This window comes from Aplidium turbinatum, chromosome 16, assembly GCF_918807975.1.
Source record: "Aplidium turbinatum chromosome 16, kaAplTurb1.1, whole genome shotgun sequence".
Classification (NCBI taxonomy): Eukaryota; Metazoa; Chordata; class Ascidiacea; order Aplousobranchia; family Polyclinidae; genus Aplidium; species Aplidium turbinatum.
This window is the reverse complement of record NC_137487.1, coordinates 20,777,806-20,791,187: the sequence shown is the minus strand read 5'-3', so window position 1 is coordinate 20,791,187 and position 13,382 is coordinate 20,777,806. Positions and strand designations below refer to the sequence as shown.

The following is a 13,382-nucleotide window of genomic DNA, read 5'->3' as shown; positions in this document are numbered from 1 at the left end:
TTTCATCATCAGTAAATATGTAAAGTGCACTTCACAATTTTTGACAACGGTCTGACAATTTATTATATTGCAAAGTTTTGGTTTATTCTTGACTTCTATAATTCTGTATAACAGTTTTTTTCTAAGTAGTTTGTATGTGACTAACAATTTGTTTCATTATACATTTTCTTTAGTATTTCAACGCCATTATTAAAAAAATTACTTCCTTTTCACTTTTAAATAAAACATGGCAAGGCAAGGATTCAGTGCTGAAGAAATATTGCAACATGTTTTACTGGATTCTGACGACGAAAGCCAGGCGGATGATTTGGAGGATTCATGGCACTCCGATGCAGATGAAGAAGCGGATTCTTCTCCGTCAACTTCCGCAACAGCAATTCCGATCGAGATTGACGACCAGTTACCTTCCATGGGCGATGCTCAACCGGAGTTTGCGCCACCACGACGGATTATAACATCGAAAAGACTGGTGAACAGCATAGATTCCTCTCTCGACATGAACAACTACGATGATGCTGAGTTTCCCGACACACTGAAATCTTATCAACTTTTGTAGAAAAGCCAAAGAACAGACAAGAGAGCGGTGTCAGCATTACTTGGTCTAATGCGAGACCGGTGCACAATGGGAGAAGGGGCCGGGCTAACATTATATCTGGCCCGACTGGTGTTAGAGGAAAAGCCAAAGAAGCCAAGACTCCTCGGCAAGCATGGGAACTATTTTATTTTTTTTTAACATTTTGAACATTAGCCTATTGTTCAAGAAAGAAATAGAAAAACTGCCACATTCATTTCTCAATTGCCAGAGAGAATTTTAGATGACAGCAGGTACTGCTATTTTGGCCCAACCAATAACGAGGAGATGCTGGACTTTGTTGGATAAGGGTATTTTCGGGGGCTTTTAGGACAGGCTGGTCATTCCACGGATGTATTGTTCAATCAACTGCAAGGGCATCCCGTGCTTAGTGCAACAATGAGCAAGAACCGCTTTAAATTTTAATTTCGAACATTTCGTTCGACGACCAAAATACTAGGCCGCAACGTTGGAAGAATGACCGGTTTCTGCGTAGGAAGAATGACCGGAAGAATGACCAATGTCCTGCAGATTCCATACGAGTATGTCAAGCTTGCTTTTGCGCAGAATAAACTATTTGAATGATTGCGGTTCTATAAACACTGGCTTCAACCACAGCCTAAATAAAACGCGGAGCTCAATAAAAGATTTTCCTTTTTTCCTTTCATTAGACAGATAGCTATTTTTACGTTGATTCAACATATCAAGACGTTGAATACTTGTAAACATGCGCGGTTTTGCAATTAGATTGCTTATCAAAATCATCTATCCTTTTTTGTATAAAAAGTGGGTCATAAAATTAATCGTAATACTCGATGTAAAATTCAGCATTTTTATATGCTGAAACAGTATTGTAAATTGTATTCATATTTTATAAATCCATTTTCTATTTAGAAAATATCAATGTAATGCGGTTTGAACATAGCTGAATTTTAGCACGGATACAACGACTGATTTTATGACTTTTATACAAACAAGGACAGAAGAGAAGTAATCTAATTGCAAACCCGCGCATGTTTACATCGTCTTGCAATGTTGAATCCACGTCGAAATGATTGTATTAGCGTTGTATTCAATTCCTCGTATTATCGAACTGTAAATGTGCAGTCACTTGTAATTTCAATGTGCCTCACTGCATATTCCTAAATATTTTTGAACTTGTGTGTACATAACCTGACAGAACACAGGTTGCTTTACCATTGGATCTAGTTGAAACACGTTGCTGCAAGAGCCTTGTGCCAATTGCTGCAGTCCGGTATTACCGTAACTAAATCAAAATACTTATCAATATTTTGCTGCCAAACTGACATTTTTATCGCACAAACGCCTATTAGGCAGCTAATTCTTTGTAAAGTATTTCTCCAGGTTCACAATGATTTGACGCATAATAAATACTACTTTAAATAAATCTAAATATTGTTTGGATTTTAGTGTGTGGCATATGAATCTTAGAGAGCTTATTGAATCCACAAGAAAATGACCCGAGGCATTACAGATTGTCCTTTTGACGAAAAGCGTTGTGACGTTCTGTTAATTAATGAACCGTAACTGTTTTATTTTGAATTTCTTTCTGACTTCTGTTTACGTAGAGCAGGGGTCACCAACCTTTTTTGCATGCGGGCCATTTTGGCACTAAGGAGAGCTGTGGCGGGCCGCACTAATAAAATTTTAGGTAGGTTGACTCTTATGCCAGAAAAGAACGCATTTCGTACCCAGTATCCAGCGTTACATAATGTTCAATTGTTCATATTTATGTTAGAATACCGCATTAACAAAATTAATTGAACAACGCTACTGCCAGGCCAAGCTCCGTTTACCACACTTTTGACTTTTTTAACAATGCATAATAAACGAGCCTACGAGGCCACTTGTTTTGCGCACTTATAGCGAGGCGAGCGGTTTCATCAGATTATTCATCGCCAAGCAAGAGTGGTGTTGTCACTTCGCTTCACAAAAGATATCTTGCAATTAACAATTTCAGTAAACAAGGAAATGTTTGACACATTGCAATACAGGCAACAATAGTGACCTGCAAACATAATAGCAAAAAATAGGCTCCAATAACAGGGAAAAAGAAACTAGGCACCATGAAACAAACGCTTGTGAAAATTATCGAAAAATCGTAATTCTATCGTAATTCATGAACAGTGTTCCCTCTAAAAAAGCAATGAGTTGGTTTTTCATCCTTTTTGTGAGAGTCTATAAAACCGTCTTTCTTTTATTATAGACAGCTGTCGCTTGCGGTGCTTATCAGCATGGCAAGAATTTGTTGATTAACAACATTTTGCAGTAGTTGCTTCGGCAGTACATATGCTAAAATTGGAGCGATACAAAGAAGATTAGTACGGCCCCTGCGCAAGGATGACACGCAAAATCGTGAAGCGTTCCATATGTCTTTAAAAACAAAAAAATTTTTGCAGTACTAAGCTAAATATTTTCATTATACTATACAATCAGAAAAAGTCTTTAAATTTATATATAATATTTTCATTTTGGCAATTTATTATAAATTGAGTTGGCACACCGACCTATATTTTGCCAACAAAAACTTGCATAAAGAGAACATTGCTCGAGAAACACAATAACTGTGAAACGCACACTAGTGTTTACATGACATTTGCAAACTTAAAATAAGCAACCTTATGCTCACAGACAATTTCGAAAACAGACGTTTTAATCAACTACTGGGACGGTGTGGCTGGACATCGCATTGGAATAACTTTAAGCAACCCCCACCTAGAACTATAATCTGATTGGTCGGTCGGTGGAATCGTATGCAAAGCGAAAATATGCTTCCCGGAAAGTTTTTTGCCTTCGTGCTGTTTAATTCCTCAAGAAAAGTATTTTTGGTTATACTTGTACGCTGATACCTTCCGCGGGCCGCAGCCATACAGCGTGGCGGGCCGCATGCGGCCCGTTGGTGACCCCTGACGTAGAGCATCATCGACTTTATTGGGTAATCTTACTCCTAGTACTAGCCTTGTATGTAGCCGAGTTCACATTGAACTTACATTGAGAGACGCTGTTGCAACTACAATACATTGCATTTAAACCGCGTTTTTTGTCGCATGATTTTTCATTCGTTTCGTGGATTACATAATAGTATTTGATAAACGCCACCCTGCTTCTTCAGCTGGTCTACATTTGTTAATAAAGCGTAGGAGTTGCTGTTCTTGGAACCGAGGTCACAAGATCATAATCAAAATTGGTGTGACACGCGTTCAGAAATCTCATTACAGCATGTAATTGATGAAGCATTGTTCTTTTAGTCAATGAGCGAGGTTTATTTTGAGCGTGAGAAAAGTTATTATTTTGCATAAAAAATATAGATTCAAATTGAGATTATGTAAACAAATTTTAATCACAACATTGCAATGCATGTTCTTCATTACTCTACCAAAAAATAATGGGTAAACTCACGCTACAATTGCTTTAATCGCAAAATAATCCAAAAGTCATAAGTCACCTCAACATTTCAACGTCTATGAGCAGTTCTAAAATTCACATAGTTTTAATTTTCGGATATGCTCAGCGTGAATAATTTTACAAAGTGAATCCCAAAGTTTGAAACCGTATCTTAAAAAATAACAGAGATATCACTCCTAAAGCATAAGAAGAATCGACAGCCCCCCCCCCCCCAAACTGAGCAAGACTCCAGGAGCCCAACCTTGTAAGGGAGGGGTTTGATTGGACTGTATGTGCATTGTGCGAGTCCAACTGCCTAATAAATGATAAAATGATATATCATTATTGCTTAACAGAATGATTACCCACCAAAAGTCAAGCACATAAGCTTGTCTACGTTATTCTCACTTGTTGGTCTTGCAGGTTAAAAAACTACTTAGGCTACAAGTTTTTGAACTTTCGCCGCTTCAACAACAAAAATTAAAAAATGCCTGGAAAGATGTTCACAATTATCAAGTTTCTTTCATCATATGATGTAATAGAGGGGGAGGTGTTGGGGCGCAGAGTTGCAGATATTGTTCTCACGGGGCGTACTTTGAGCACTCCTGGTTTAGACTAAAACATTGTCTCGAACATTTCTACTTTGAAATGTTCAGCCACTCACCTTTCCCAATCTCTCAATGACGTTTTCTAAAACGATGTTGCGGGACACTCCATTCACTCCATTGCCAGGCAACGCAATGGGACTTCTGCAAGTTGGGCATCTGCAATGATAAAAATGATCCTATAACTTTTGTGTTTTGAAATGTTAGATCTATTTGCATTTACCACAAGTTGCAGGCAGACAGATGATGATGATTTGGAAGGTGCAAGAAAACCCATTAAACTTTTTTTTGCATTGATATGGGAAGTAAAATATAAAAATTTATCAGCAATTTTCTAATTACCTTTTATCTTGATTGTTCTCACAGAATCTAGCTAGACATCTGCTGCAGAAATTATGTCCACACGCCAAAATACAAATGGGCCTCTGAAACGTCTCGATGCATATGTGACATTGGATTTCTTCTGTTAGGTTTCTTGCCATTTTGCTTTATTCTTGCAAAATATTCTGTTATCGTTTGCTTAAATCTCTAAAAAACAATGACATTAATTTTCACAAGATATTACATAGTTATTCTATTCATTACTTTTCAGAAATCTCGCCATTATCTTAAAACCCACAACGTTACGAATGTTAGTGAGTGTTGTTTCGTATTTGTGGTTTGGATCCTTCACTTTTTCAATGATGCATTTGTTCTTGATCGAACTACAACTTCTGACGTCAATGTTACTTCTTGTAATTGCAGTTTGACTCTAACCATGGTCAACCTCATTACATTGATCTCTTGAGGCGATCATTATTCTACTTATGACATCATAGTTTTGTTAGGTATGTAGTTGAGAATGGAAGCCTATTGCTTGTATATTACAGTTGTATATTAAAGTCTATTACAGTTGTATCTTGACATTCTCGCTGCGTTGTACAATGCCACCTTCTAGGAAGCAAATCGGTATTTATACATTGATTTAACGTCTTACAACGACAATGATCAATAGATCAATACAGATTGTTCTAACCCTTTTACTTTCGTTTGCCATTTACCGACTGTTCAAAGATGAATTAAACCATATTAGATACTTTCAGATAGGACTGTTGGCGGTTTTCATGTAATTTGCTCTTTTATGAGTTTATCCTTGGTTGCCACATTCTTGGCTTAGGTGACGCAATCAAAACTGACGCAGAAATAAATTGTCCAGGCAATAGATTGAGTTTCACTTGCAGCAGCATGATCATTGCTTTCTTCACAATTTAGATATTAACGACCTGTTTTAGCCTGATGCTGGAAGTTCGCTTTGGTAATAGCGTATTGCAGTAGCTTTCGGAACACAGTTCTCTAGTCATGTGCTATGAAGTTGCTTGTCTAGCTAGTGTCTAGCTAGCTACTTGTCTTTTATGGCAAACTATTAACTCACTTTTACCAAATAAAAAATCATCCCAAGCCACTGTTGGTTCTCTTAATGTAGAAGGAACACAGATCTCCCAGCCAAACATTATAGCTGATAAATTCAATAATCATTTTTGTAAAATTGGAAAACACTTGGCCGATAATGTTGAACCCAGTAATGATTATGATTATCTCAGGTACCTGAATAATCGAGTCAAATCCTCCATTTACTTTGAACCAACGGATGAAACTGAAGTAGACAATGAATTACGTCTTTTAGATATTAATAAAGCTGTAACAAGCATTATCGCACCTCCTTTGACAGCTTTGATCAACTATTCATTCTCATATGGCATTTTTCCGGACAAGTTAAAAATTGCCAAAGTTATACCAGTTTATAAGTCTGGTAACAAACAAGATGTATCCAACTATCCACCTATCTCGTTGTTATCGTGCTTCTCAAAAGTATTCGAAAAGATAATATTTAAACGGATTTCCTGTTTTATTGGTAAAAATTCTGTACTCATTCCTACGCAATATGGATTCCGTACTATTCGCTCTACAACACATGCCGCTCTCGATATCATCAGCACTTCCTACGATCAAACGAAAACCAACGATTTTACAGGGCTTGCTTTCTTGGATCTAAAAAAGGCTTTCGATACTGTTTGCCATAAACGACTCTTACGCAAACTTGACCACTATGGCATTCGGGGAGTAGCAAACGACCTTGTCGACGGATTGGTGTTCAGGGATGGTCGTCGTCCCAAAGAAAAACGGCAAACTACGCATATGTGTCGATTACACTCAACTCAACAAATGTGTGAAACGTGAAAAACACCCGTTACCCTATGTAGATCAAGTTTTAGGCCAACTGGCAGGTGCAAAATATTTTTCTAAGTTAGATACAAAATCGGGTTTCTGGCAAATCAAACTATCAACGCAGTCAAAACTGTTGACAACGTTTATTACACCGTTTGGACGATTCTGCTTTAATCGTTTGCCATTCGGGATATCAAGTGCCCCAGAGTATTTCCAACGACGAATGTCTCAAATCGTTGGAGATATTGAGGGAGTGGTTTGTAAAATGGACGATATTTTAGTTTTTGGAACCACCAAGAACGAACATGACGACAGGCTGCGCAAAATAATGAGTAGAATACAAAAGTGTGGATTGACATTAAACGAAAAATGCGAGTTTTGTAAAACGTCGATAAAGTTTCTAGGTCACGTCATCGACAGCGAAGGAATCCGTGCCGATCCAGACAAGGTGAAAGCCATACGCGATATGGGTGCTCCAAAGAACGTAAGCGAAGTTCGAAGATTCCTCGGTATGGTCAATCAATTAGGGAAGTTTTCCTCAGAAATTGCAGAAGCAGCTAAGCCGCTGAGAGAATTACTCACCAAGAATTCTGTGTGGGCTTGGACAGAGGAGCAAGAGAAGTCCTTTGTTAAAGTGAAGCAGTTGTGCTGTTCCACAAAAGTATTGTGTTTTTACGATCCAACAAGAGAAACAATTGTTTCAGCAGATGCTAGTTCATTTGGATTAGGGGCAGTTTTGCTTCAGAAACAACAGAATGGTGATTGGCGCCCTGTATGCTTTGCTTCGCGTTCTTTGAGTACCACAGAACAGAACTATGCTCAAATCGAAAAGGAGGCCCTAGGTGTCACTTGGGCATGTGAGAGGTTTTCTGATTACGTCATAGGACTGAAGTTTGTTGTCCAAACTGATCACAAGCCATTAGTTGCAATCTTAGGAGCAAAGTCGTTAGCAGAATTGACGCCACGACTGCAACGGTTTCGGATTCGCCTAATGCGTTTTTTTTATTCTGTTTTGCACATTCCAGGAAAAGACCTAATCCTTGCAGACGCACTCTCCAGAGCTCCGGTAGAGCCACCTTCCAAAACAGACGAAGATGACTGTCAGCAGCTCCACGCTTTCGTCTGTTCTCTTGTTGAATCGCTGCCAGCTACGGAGAGTCGTCTACAACAAATCAAAGAACGTCTGGCTGATGACTCAGTGTGCTGTGAGATTATGCATTATTGCACAAATGAATGGCCGACCTTAAGTAAGTTAGACCCAAAACTAAAAGTCTTTTATCCCTTTAGAAGCGAATTGTCCGTACACGATGGATCGCTACTTCGAGGAACAAGACTAGTGATTCCCGTTTCATTACGATTGGATATCCTGGAGAAAATCCACGAAGGCCACATGGGAATCGTCAAGTGTCGCCAACGAGCTCGCGATTCAATTTGGTGGCCAGGAATGAGTAAACAAGTCGAGGAAATGGTGAGGAGTTGTGTTTGTTGCGCGGAACATTCCCGCAATCGGTGTGAACCAATGCTGCCCGTGGAGAGACCGAGCAGACCATGGCAAAAAATAGCGAGTGATCTATTTGAGTTCAAAGGTAAGAAGTATCTTTTGCTGATAGACTATTTTTCGAGATGGATCGAATTATCCTTGTTATCGAGTACAACATCTCCTTCCATCATTAATCACATGAAGTCTAAGTTTTCTCGTTATGGCATTCCCGAGATACTAGTTTCTGACAACGGCCCGCAGTATAAGAGCCGAGACTTTTCAAACTTTGTAAAAGATTTTAGCATAACTCATGTTATGTCTAGTCCTAGATATCCACAATCTAATGGCGAAGCCGAAAGAGCCGTCAGAACCATGAAAACATTTCTTGACAAATGTAAAGATCCGTACTTGGCAATGTTGGCTTATCGTTCGACGCCATTGAGGAATGGATTTTCTCCATCAGAGTTGATGATGGGCCGCAAGCTCTGGACAAAACTTCCATGTTTTCCCGACAACTCGCTGCCAAATTGGCCAGATTTTGCACTTGTCCGTAAACTTGACCTTGAGGATCAAATCAAACAAAAAAAAGACTTTGACCGTCACCATGGAGCGAGACCGCTACCCACCCTCCATCCAGGTGATGAGGTGTTTGTTAGAGACAGCAGTGACACGCAGAAGGGGGTCGTGAGAAACGAGTATGACGCCAAACGGTCATACATCATAGACACCAATCAAGGAACATCAGTTCGTAGAAACCGCAGAGCATTGGTAAAAATACCACAGGCTGGTGAATTTGATATAAGTAGTACCCCTAGCGTGAAATGTGAAATCTCTCATTCTATTGACAATCACTTAGTTAACAACGAAGCAAATACGGAGACCAGCGACGTCCAATCTACAAGAACAAGATCCGGCAGGATTTCAAAACCACCTGAACGCTTGGCATATTAACTGCTTACGTCTTGTGTTTTTTTGGGGGGGAGATAATGTAGGACTATAGTTGTGTCTTACTAGTGCATATTGTTTTGATTTACCATATTTCCTTGAAAGTGTCTTACGATAGGAAAGTTGACAACGTTCCGCGAAGTTTCATGATTGTTTAACTAGCATAGATGAGACTTGCTCACAAAAGCTTAACTGATCTAATTTAATACCGTACCCTATTATCTTCCCATGAACCGTGTGAAAACTTATTCTGTTTATTGTACTGTATTTGCAATGTGTGGTTATACACCTGTTTCTGTATGATGTCTTTACAGTACCTCGATGCTTGGGCGGAGATGTAGTGTAAAGGCATAACACATGTTATGCCCTGAGACGCCACGCAATGGTAATTACGCAGCACTGCGCGTACCTGCCGTTGGGCGACGCAAGGACTGCTACGTGAGCGATGACTGAGGTTTTTGTGGTCATTCGAGACTAACCCAACAGTCGTATCCTATTTGAATGGCCGTCAACAATATGTTGAGATTAACAATTACTCTTCCACTCATCAGCTTATTGAGTACGGCGTTCCGCAGGGATCCACACTAGGCCCACTGCTCTTCTTGTTATATATAAATGATTTGTCCAATAGCATATCATCAATACCAAGATTGTTTGCTGATGACACGTGTCTCATTGTCAAAGCTGAAAACTTACGTCTGTTAGAAAACAAGCTCAACTCGGATCTAGTTGAAATCAGTAGCTGGATAAATGCCAACAAGTTAACTATCAATGCTTCCAAATCAAATTCATTAGTAATTCCGCCAAAACAAACTACAGTAATCTTGATAAAATCAATGTTCTCTACAACGGTGATAAATTAGAAATAGTTGACCACGCTAAATATCTTGGTATAACTATTGACAATCAACTTTCGTTTAAACCCCACATCGATGATCTAAAATTGAAACTTGCTCGGCAGTCGGCATCTTGTCTAAATTAAAATCTTTCATTCCTTCGAAAACCAGACTTCAGTTATATCACTCGCTTGGGCATCCCCATATACAATACGCGATAACAATATGGGGTTCCACTTTTAAGACACATGTCGACAAACTCCAAACATTCCAAAACAAAGCAATAAAAATAGTCTCGGGAGGTAGATGGTCGGATCACGTGACTCCATATTTCAAACAACTAAATGTTCTTAAAAAAAAAGATTTGTTCAAACTCGAAGCTTCAAAATTAATGCATAAATATGAAAACAATTCACTACCATGTACTTTTTCTAATTATTAAAAAAAAGCAAAAAATATTCATTCTCGCAATACCAGAAATGCAATTGACAAGGATAATTTTTATGTTCCTCAATATTCATCTTCAAAACTTCAACGTAGTTTTAAGTACACAGGAGTGGAAATTTGGAATTCAATCCCATTGGAAATAAGAAAAAAATCACCTAACTCATTTAAAAAAAATTATAAAAATTTACTACTAGGATCATTTTACCAATGATGATGGCTTCAGGACTTTGTAGAACTTTTATTAGATGATGTATTTTGTGTTCATTCAAGCAATTATAACGTAAATTTATGTTTTAGATTCTTTTACCTCGCTTTATTGATGTTTAATTTGTTACTTTTTCTTTTGCTGAGGGTGGCTGCTCGAATAGAAGACCTTCCAGGTCACTTCGCAGCCACCCGTTGCAGTATCCACACATAATATATTCTACGTTATCGTTTGTTTTGGGCGATTTTGTTGAATATGTGTGTTTATACTCGCAACAAATAAAATGCCAATCAATCAATCAGTGTATCAGTCCATTTCGTAGCCTACCCTAAACCCTGACTTTTTGATTTGTGGAGATACATTCACACTAAGTCATCACATAAAGCTTATGATGCTGCTTAGCTTGCAATGATGAATTGTGAAGCTTTCTGTAGAATCCCAGAATAGAAGCATACAAAACCAACATAGCAAATATATTGCCTACACGTCACTTCAATCCATACTCCATAGTCTACACTCAACCTGTATAACATTTTCCACTCACAGCACAGTTGAACTTATACTCGAAGCAAACGACGATGAAAGAACTTTGTTTTTTGGTTTGTGGTTGCAAATAATTTTTATTGCTTTTGTGAGAGTCCCATCATGGAAATATGGAGGAATTTATGGTCAACTGATGTCAGTTTTGTGAAATAATTTCATCTGATGTTCAATTCCATTCATCCCACAAACTTGTCTGAACAATGTCCAACGATTTATTGAATCAGTGTTTGCAGAAATGCTCTTTAAACGGTAAATAGTTTTCTGTAAGTTGAATTAAGAAACCACTTATCTCAGTGCAAGTTCCGGGGCTGCTTTATTATATTACCAGCCTGGTTTATTTGATATAGCAACAACATGTTGGTTCCTTTCTTGTGATACAATAAAGCGACAAAAGCGTATTGCTCTGTCAACAAAGAAAAGAATGATTTTGTGCATCTTCTATGAAAGGAATTTTCGACCACAACAACATGTTGCAAATAATGGCAAACACTTTTCTCGTCTCACTTTATCATAAAACACGTTAAAAGAAAAATCCAGATAGTTTATATTAAACAAACCAAGAGCAGGCAACACAAACTGATAAATTCAAGTTTATTAATGAACCGTATGTGACGTCATTAGTAACTTAGATATCATTCTTAGCAAAGTAGAAGATTCAAAGTGCTTCTTTGACAAGAATATGTAGCGACTACCTAAACCATCCTTGCGTTGCGAAAATTTCAAGATTCTTATAGGCAACAAGTATGTTGGTATGTGTGTATTTGTATATGGATTGTTACGCAAGTGCCAGCAATTTGAACTACTGTAATGAACGGAGATTCGCAATTATAAATCACAGTTGGCTTGCTTCAAGTTTCTGATTTCAAATCGACGATCAAGCGGCAGGACACAAAGAAGCTTGAGCGATGGAACGAAGCTGTCCAAACCATCGACTTTTCACACTCAAGCCGCAAAGCATGGAGCATCATCAACAACCTCACTGGGCGCTCAGCAAACTCCCCTCGTCAGTGCCCCGTTTCTGCTAATGCCATCGCTTCCCAGCTAGTGCAGAACGGGGTATATAAGACAAAGGACCGCAAGGCATCCCGCCTTGTTTCCAAGGAAGTATCTGCCCTGTGGCGTGTGGAAGCATCACAAGAAGAAACAATCTCTGGAGACTTCACTCCAGAGGAATTCGCCACCGCCCTCCGCCTAGTGAAACCACACAAGTCTCCAGGGCCGGATAAGATCTGCCGTGAGCTTGTACTCCATGCTGGCCATGCCTTAAAGTCTTGGTTACGTAAATTCCTCTCTTCCTGCTTAAACCACCTCACAATCCCAAAAATCTGGAGAAGAGCTTTATTTGTTGCGATCCCTAAGCCTCACAAGCCACCAGAGGACCCAAGGAGTTATCGTCCGATATCTTTCTTCTGTGTTCCTTTCAAGATCCTCGAAAGACTGATCTATGCCCGCGTCAACCCAATAATCGACCCGCTCCTTCCAAAAGAGCGAGCTGGGATCGGCGCGGAAAATCCACCGTAGATCAGGTCACACTCTTAACCCAAGACATCGAGGATTGCTTTGAGGCAAAAAAGAAGGCCGGCGCTGATTTTCTAGATCTCACAGCTGCCTATGACACCGTATGGCATCGCGGCCTTACTTGCAAGATGCATCGCGTGCTTACGCTTATGCGGACGACCTGGCAATTCTCCACTCCACAAAGTCGTGAGAAAATCTAGAAGACACTTTGAGCGAGGACATGAAAACTCTCTCAGCTTATCTCCAGAACTGGCGACTGAAACTCAGCAAAACCAAAACTGTGGCAGCAGCTTTCCACCTCCACAATCGGGAAGCTGATCGTGAGCTACACGTCCAGAACAACGGAAAATCTCTGTCCTTCTGCCCAGAACCAAAATATCTTGGGGTGACACGGGAAAGATCGTTCCCATACCGCCACCATTTGGTGTCACTGCGCAAGAAACTCACATCCCGCGCTTTGCTACTCAAGCGACTGGCAGGCTCTAGCTGGGGGGCGAGGGCCGATACTTTGCGTATAGCAGCCTTAGCCCTTGTCTACTCTTCAGCAGAGTACTGTGCACCTGTCTGGTGCCGCAGTGCTCATTGCCATGACATCGACACTGCCATAAACAGCGCCCTGCGC

The 13,382-nt window shown here is 39.5% G+C and overlaps 1 protein-coding gene and 1 non-coding gene across 2 annotated transcripts in view; one reads left to right on the top strand and one right to left on the bottom strand.

The window, feature by feature from the left end:
• LOC145785312 (uncharacterized) overlaps positions 1-4,931 on the bottom strand; it is a 73,826-nt gene extending 68,895 nt beyond the window's left edge. Inside the window, exon 1 of the mRNA XM_082596978.1 lies at positions 4,924-4,931. The gene's annotated coding sequence lies outside the window, so the exon portion shown is untranslated. The remainder of the gene's footprint in view (positions 1-4,923) is intronic.
• On the top strand, positions 2,861-2,967 carry LOC145786035 (U6 spliceosomal RNA). The gene has a single exon (XR_014291256.1). It is a non-coding gene; the product is annotated as a U6 spliceosomal RNA (small nuclear RNA).
• Positions 4,932-13,382: the final 8,451 nt, after the last annotated feature.